The sequence below is a fragment of the Anoplopoma fimbria genome, chromosome 19, assembly GCF_027596085.1.
Source record: "Anoplopoma fimbria isolate UVic2021 breed Golden Eagle Sablefish chromosome 19, Afim_UVic_2022, whole genome shotgun sequence".
Classification (NCBI taxonomy): Eukaryota; Metazoa; Chordata; class Actinopteri; order Perciformes; family Anoplopomatidae; genus Anoplopoma; species Anoplopoma fimbria.
The window spans coordinates 4,797,361-4,804,543 of record NC_072467.1 but is presented as its reverse complement, the minus strand read 5'-3'; positions in this window follow the sequence as shown (position 1 = coordinate 4,804,543).

The following is a 7,183-nucleotide window of genomic DNA, read 5'->3' as shown; positions in this document are numbered from 1 at the left end:
CATGACATGTGTTGCTTGTTTGTAATAAACTTCATTATACCAGCAAGAACAGTGTCCGCGGAGCATCCTTTCTCATCACTTCAACAGCACTGTAGCATGAAAGATACGACAGAGGCTGTCAGTATTTTTATCTTAATTAACAGACAATTTGGTAAAGCCCTGCCTAGTAACTACATTTTGGTTGCTTTACTCTTTATTAAATTGCATTTAATCTCTAATTAAACAAATACAAGGGTTTCCTGTAAACACCATCCATATAACTGATGCCAAATCACCGTCTTTATTGGCACTTCAACAGGAGCAAGGATGTTATTATCAGCATACTCTCCATCTGAAATAATATGATTTGAGTGGTGACACTTGAGTTCTTTTAGATCACCTGGAGCAAAATTTAAAAGGCAAAGGTAAATGTGACACCAGCTAAATTATTTTGTGATATTACAGTTGGCCTATTGTATGGGAGCAGTACCCTTTTGAAATCCGCCAAAAAAGCTCCCAAAAAAGGACGCACTAGCAAATACTTTACAACGTCATCACCACAATTATCGACACAGACAAAGACAAAAGGCTTTAAAAAAAACTTTGGACATCATTGGATTCTACTCTTGTGATCCTCTGTTAAATCACGGACAACAACAGTTTTATACTTTACCCCCTCAAGCTGATGAGGCTACGCCATAGTCTCACTACCACTCATGTCCAGATAACACATTGGCTAGATTTTGGAAATTAAGTCAATTCTTTCTCTAATAAAAGCAGAAGATGAGAGTGATGAAAATGATAAGGATTACAGAGTTTTCATTTATTCCAACTACTTATAATCTTGTTCCCCTACATTCTCAGATTTAACAGAGAAATCCAAACCCAGTGCAGTACATTAATAGTCATTGTACTGTATATTGTTTCATCGCAACAGTTTAAGATATTGCATCTCTTTCTGCCACCGTTTGTATTAACAAGATTCTTGAAGAACTTCAAATGTTTTGTACCAAATGTGGCCTTGACGTTTCTCGATCCATCCGTTACGATTAGATCCACCCATTGTAAGTCACAAAGACTTATGGTCACATCTTTACACCCATTATCCATCTGTTCACAGCTCACACTCATTCATCTCCATACAGTACATAACCATTAGTGGTCCATTTCAGCATCAGACTCATGATTCATTGTAAACATTCATTGTAAACACAAATAATCCAGCACTTCTTCCCACTAGGTGGCATTATGCATTCACCTTGTAGTCCTTGTGATTCATTCATACATTGATTGAGCCAGGCCCGTCTGCTTGAAGGTCTCAGCCACCTGTCTGGAGTGCTGCATTTTAGCCGACAGGGCCTCCAGAATATCGCTCTGGTCCACAGCGGTGGCTGTCCGGTAAATGAACGTCCCCATTGACTCCAGACCTCGCATACCTAGATTCACTCCACAACCTGGAGGATGAAGAGGATGATAAGGTGGAGAGGGAATAAAAAGAAAGGAAAGGGATAACATAAATCAGAGACATCATAAGCTCATCAAATAAAATCTATCTCCGACAAACATATACATTATAAGAAGTATACTGTTTGTCATTTTGCAGACAAATAGTAAACTGTAACCTTGAAGATTTAGTTATGGCTTAAATAAAAAGAAATCAGCAGCACATAAATAAATATAGAGCAGCATGAAAACAAAGCCAGACAAGCGTCAGCTGAAAGGCCACTGGGTGCAGTAATGACTCACACACACACATAAAAAATAATTCATCCCCTCCTTGCATCTCTTTTATTTCCATCGTGTCTTTCTCACTCTGTCTCATTTATTAAAGTTCTCTGTGTTCTGCTTGATGCTAGGTCTCACCCTAAGCTATACTTTGAGGATAGAAAAGATGGCACGTATCAGCATATTGTACTGTGTTTTGACCCACTCCTATTCTTAGCAACACAATTACTGGCATATTATAGAAAGGTGTACCTGTGTCAAAGTTGAGGACGCGTGCCGCCTCCCCCTCCACAGTGACTGCCACATTGTCCCCCTCTATGAAGGCAGCGCTGATGCGTCTGTGTGATAACTGAATCTCAAAAAGACGGCGGCTGCACTGCATGTGGTGGAGCGTCACATCGTTGAGACGAGGCTCTATGTCCGTCTTATAAACATTGAAGGACTGGTGGAAAATGTTCTTCATGATCTGGGCAGCAAAACAGAGACAGATCATTTGTAGCATCATTCACTCGACATAACCTTTTTTAATCTTATCTCCTTGTAAAGGGACTTGCTTAGGAACACTATTACATTTACACATGTATGAAGACATGTTCACTTCCACACAGTATATCTTACTCTTCATCACGCTATAGCAACAAGCACCAGCATTTTTCTCAGATCAGTGTGTGAGTTTATGACAAAGTGAAAAGAAATATTTTACGACAAGTCACTGGCAGCATGCTTATTGAACCTCGATGATATTGAGTCTTTACATATAAAGTTTTATACACTAGGATGAGAGAAATGAAAAGATGCATCATGACTGAGCTGAAACAACTAGCTAATTAATCGATTTGTTTAACGACAGAAAATGTATCTGCAACTACTGTGATCATCAAGTTAACTATGTTTCAGTCATTTTACAAGTAAAACAAGCTTTTATTTGCCATATATGATTTTAAATTGGATATGTTTTGATTTTGAACTGTTGATTGGAAAGAAATTACCAATCTGAAATCTGAATTGTGAACTATTTTTTTACATTTCAAAAGAAAAGCATTAATCAATAATAAAAATAAATTAGTTGCAGCCTAATTCAAACTTGGCCTTAACCTACAGAACACTATCAAAAGAGAGTCACACTTCTAAAGAAACAGGTTTTGTTGCATTGTTGTTTTTATCTTTACCAAATAAACTCGGACTCATAAAAGCCCTTTGTCATTTAATGTTAATGCATGAACAGTGAAGAAAAGCTTCTGTGCGCCTTATCATCGATCCTACAGTAATGTGGGTATTGAGTGACAAGCCTCTCTTGCTCTCTCCGCCTCTCCATCGCTCTTTCTCTCTGCTAAACTCTGCTCTTCTTCGACCCATACTTGCACAGTCATCTGTAACCAAGTAACAGTGCATCTGAATGGCCACCCACATAGCAACAAGCGCTCCGAGGATGGTCTTGCTATGTACCTTTGTGTAATACATGTTGTGACTACAGGCTATGCATGACCCAAGCAGCAGGCTACTTGACATGAAAACCTAGAGAGTTTCAATGAAACACAGACTGCCCATTGGTTGTAATTGCACCCACGGCCTGTTGTTTTGCACAGGAAGAAAATAATCCTGCCATCCATGTATTCACTGATGTGTAACAGCAGCATACAGATGGCCTCTGCACACACACTCTCTCTCTCTCTCTCACTCACACACACACACACACACACACACACACACACACACACACACACACACACACACACACACACACACACACACACACACACACACACACACACACACACACTGGCAGGGTCTACTCTCTCCTCCCCCTCTTTCCCCATTTCTTCATCTCATGCTCTCTTTGGCTCAGACACACTCACATGTAAATAACACTCACACTCGAATACATCTGCAGACTTAAACAAACAACATACACCCACATACAAACTCTAATGGACTCCCAAAAAAGTGCATTAACATGGATATACAGCTGCTTATTCTTCATACCTAGAGTCTTTATCAACAAATACAGGTAGTTAACACAGCTTAAAACAATTGGGTTTTTTTAATAAAAGGGGACAAGAGTCTTACAGTGGAGTTGGCCGTGTGCCTGAGGAAACAAACCATCTTGGTGTCAGTTGCCGGGCAAACGAGGGCCATGTAGCGGTTTCTGAAGGTGCCATAGATCTTGAGGTGAAAGCCAGGTTTGGCGGTGGGATTTCGAGGCTCTCGGAGAGCCTCCACACCGTAAGCGGACAGGTCAAAGTAGAGGCTGTGGGCACGGATCTCCGGAGTGGGTACCTGAAGTTAAGAGAGAGAGGGAAAAGAAAAAAAGACACTGGATCAAATCATTTCAGATATAATTAAATATATTAGAACCAAAGTGATATTAATGTCATATTTGATAATGTCATAAGGACATTGACAACATTTCTGCTTAGTAAATCAAATGTTTGAGATACATGCACCCTATGATGTGATGTGATGAAAAGACATAGAACATATGCCTTCTATACCATGTCTGGCTATGGCGCTGTAGTCACTTGAGTGGAGATTAAGAGTAGCATGATTATTATTCAGTGCTTCAGTGTTTCAGCCTTGCAGTGGCTCCTCATTTTCCCTCAAGCCAGAATTGATCAATTTTCTTTTCAATGGCATAAACCAGCCACATTGGATCAAACAGCATAGCACAACCAAAGTAGATAGCGAGGGAAAAGAGGCGCGACTGAGAGGGGTGGGAGGGATGGTGGGGACGACCAGGTCATATTCCTGGGAGGTTAATTTAATCATTACAGGAAACAGCCAGGGAGAAAAAGCGCCAATAAAAGGCAGCTAGAGAGCCTCTAAAATAGAACGTGATATGGATGGTTATGGGGGCATAAAAAAGCAAGGGAGACCATGCTTATGTTCAGATATTAAACAATATGGCCCTGTAAGCTTTTCACTTCAACCTGTTTACTTGTTTTTCAAACTAATCATTTCTTCTGTACAGATTGTCACCCTATTTAATCACAAGAGCAACCTCGTCTACACAAGTCAATCTCTATGAACAACACGATTATCAACACAGCTAATGTCTGTTGATCTGCGCAGGATAAGGAGCAGACTATCCTGTGAATATCATTTGTCTGCATTTCAATGTCTCCACCTCAATGGACCAGCATGGATGTGACATCTCTTATTTTCTGTTGTTATTTCTAAATCTGCAGTTTATTATTATTAAATAATTACTTCAAAGAAAGAATTAATAAAATACATTTTACTCAGTGAAAGTGTTCCATATTTATCTATTCAGTGTTTTCTGGTCCTCTTGGTAACATCACTCAGTCAAGGATCCATCTGCATCTATAATGTCAAGTGACCTTTGGTGCACTATGTGAAAAAAATAGCAGCTGATGATTTGATATCTTGATTCATATTCACCTGGCAGGGAACAGATTAAGAGTCTGGCCAGGGGGCGTAATGCATGCTAAGCTTTATCATCCCCGTCACCTGCCTCCATCCGAACAACAGCTGCTCTTATCAAAATGGATGAGTCAATCAAAAAAGGGCCAGTGTTGATGCTGACGAGATTCAGCACTCTGCTGTCATACGGCTGTTTATATGAGAGTCAGATATTGTGTTCAGCTGCTATTGGCAGGTCCACATCATTGTTTGCTCAACCCAGCTTTATGAGGTCAAATAAAGCCGCCTTCACTGTAATATCCTGCAATATCCTGTTTCTACTGCCTTCATTCTTTACACAAACAGAAACCTGTCTGTTATTGCCTCAGTGTGTGCACATGAGTGGATGCATCCATTAGTGTATGCTCATGTATGCTTTACAGATGGTGCATGTGTGTCCTGACCTGTCTCTGGTCTAGTCTCTCTATAGTTGCATTAGCTCCATAGGCATGGCAGGACTCCACAGTGTAGTCCGAGCTGATACCCAGCACCGAGCAGGAGTCGCCACACGACCCGTCAGCCACCACAATCACACGTGGCCACTCATTCCGCGGGATCCGCCGCAGGTATTCCTCTGTAAACTGAAACAAGAGATAAACATGTAAAAATGTTTATTGGATTTTAGAACTTCATTTACAGTTGAATTTACATTTTCATAGCTTTATATTGACTATACTGACTATATTTTATATTTTCAGTTGTGGCTGTAGTTGTTAAGTATTTTGTAAAATGAGGGTTTACTTACAAAACATTCTAAATTCATGTGACATATATATTATTATGCATAATATGTTTTTAGGCTAATATGTGTAGGCAGTACACCTACTTTTAAGGACTTTATACAGGTTATAGGGCTGCAACTAAAGACCATTTTCTTAATTGATTCCAATTAGTTATTTGACTAATTGATACATCATTTCCGGTTACAGCTTTAATATTTTAACAATCCAAAAATAAAAAACTACTTTTACTTTTAATCTTATTTTATATGATTTTTACTGCTGATACTTCTTAAGTTTCTATTATTTACAATTTGCATTAATACAACTTTTACTTAATCAAAGCATTTGATTTCTCCCTCTTCCATTGCCTATTAATCTTATGAACAGCTGAGTTATATTGTACAATACCCTAACAAGCCATTAAAACGGGCTCCAGAGGTTGTGCTTGTCTTGGCAACAGTGCATCTCTCAGACAGATTTATTATGTTGCCTGTGCATGCATTACTGCCCCTCAGTAGACAGCAGGTACTTGTCTGTGCAGAGGTCGAGACAGAGCAGGACAAAGCAAAATGACAAATAAAAGGGAGAGTAAAATGGCCTTTCAGGAGCTGTAATGGCTTGGAGCCTAAGAAATCTATGTTAAATCCATTAAGAGTGCAAATAACAAGTCATTTAAAAGACCCCTTTGCATGCTCAAACATTGAACCACTGATAGGCTTTGTGGAAAAAAAAAACATTCATCAAATGTAATGTCCTGTCTAATCAAAAGGAAAAAGCAAACTTGGCAGTCGCTCTAAACAAAACTGAAGTTTGTTGTGATCATTAACCCTTTTGACCTTGTTTTGCACATTCCAAAGGCTGGTGAGTCACTGGATAGCAGGGAGAACAGCAGCAGCTATTAGGAATGACATTGAAGCTGAGGAGGAAAGAAGCTGCGGACCAGAGCCAGAGAAGAGTGCACGGCTACACATGTAGAGTACCACTAGGTTTTTATTACTGTCACACAGCATCTACGTTGTTGCAGCGACACTGTAACTCTAGCCCAACCTTAAAATAAGTCTCTGGTTTCCAGCGATGACACAATTATTCACTGAACATTTCATAATTTTTGCCCACTATGATCACTTGTTGCTTCTCCCTGAGAAGTCCCTCTGAGGTTTTTGTGTTAGTGTGTTATTTCTTTGTTCTAAGTTAAGGTCTGGTTTGCAGGTTTTGTTTGCATGTTATCGTTCTCTTAGTGTAAGTTTAATGAAGCCCACAGTGAGGGCTACACTAATAATCATAACCTTTTTGGTAAAACTGGGATAACATTGTGATTGTATCATAATGCATTAATC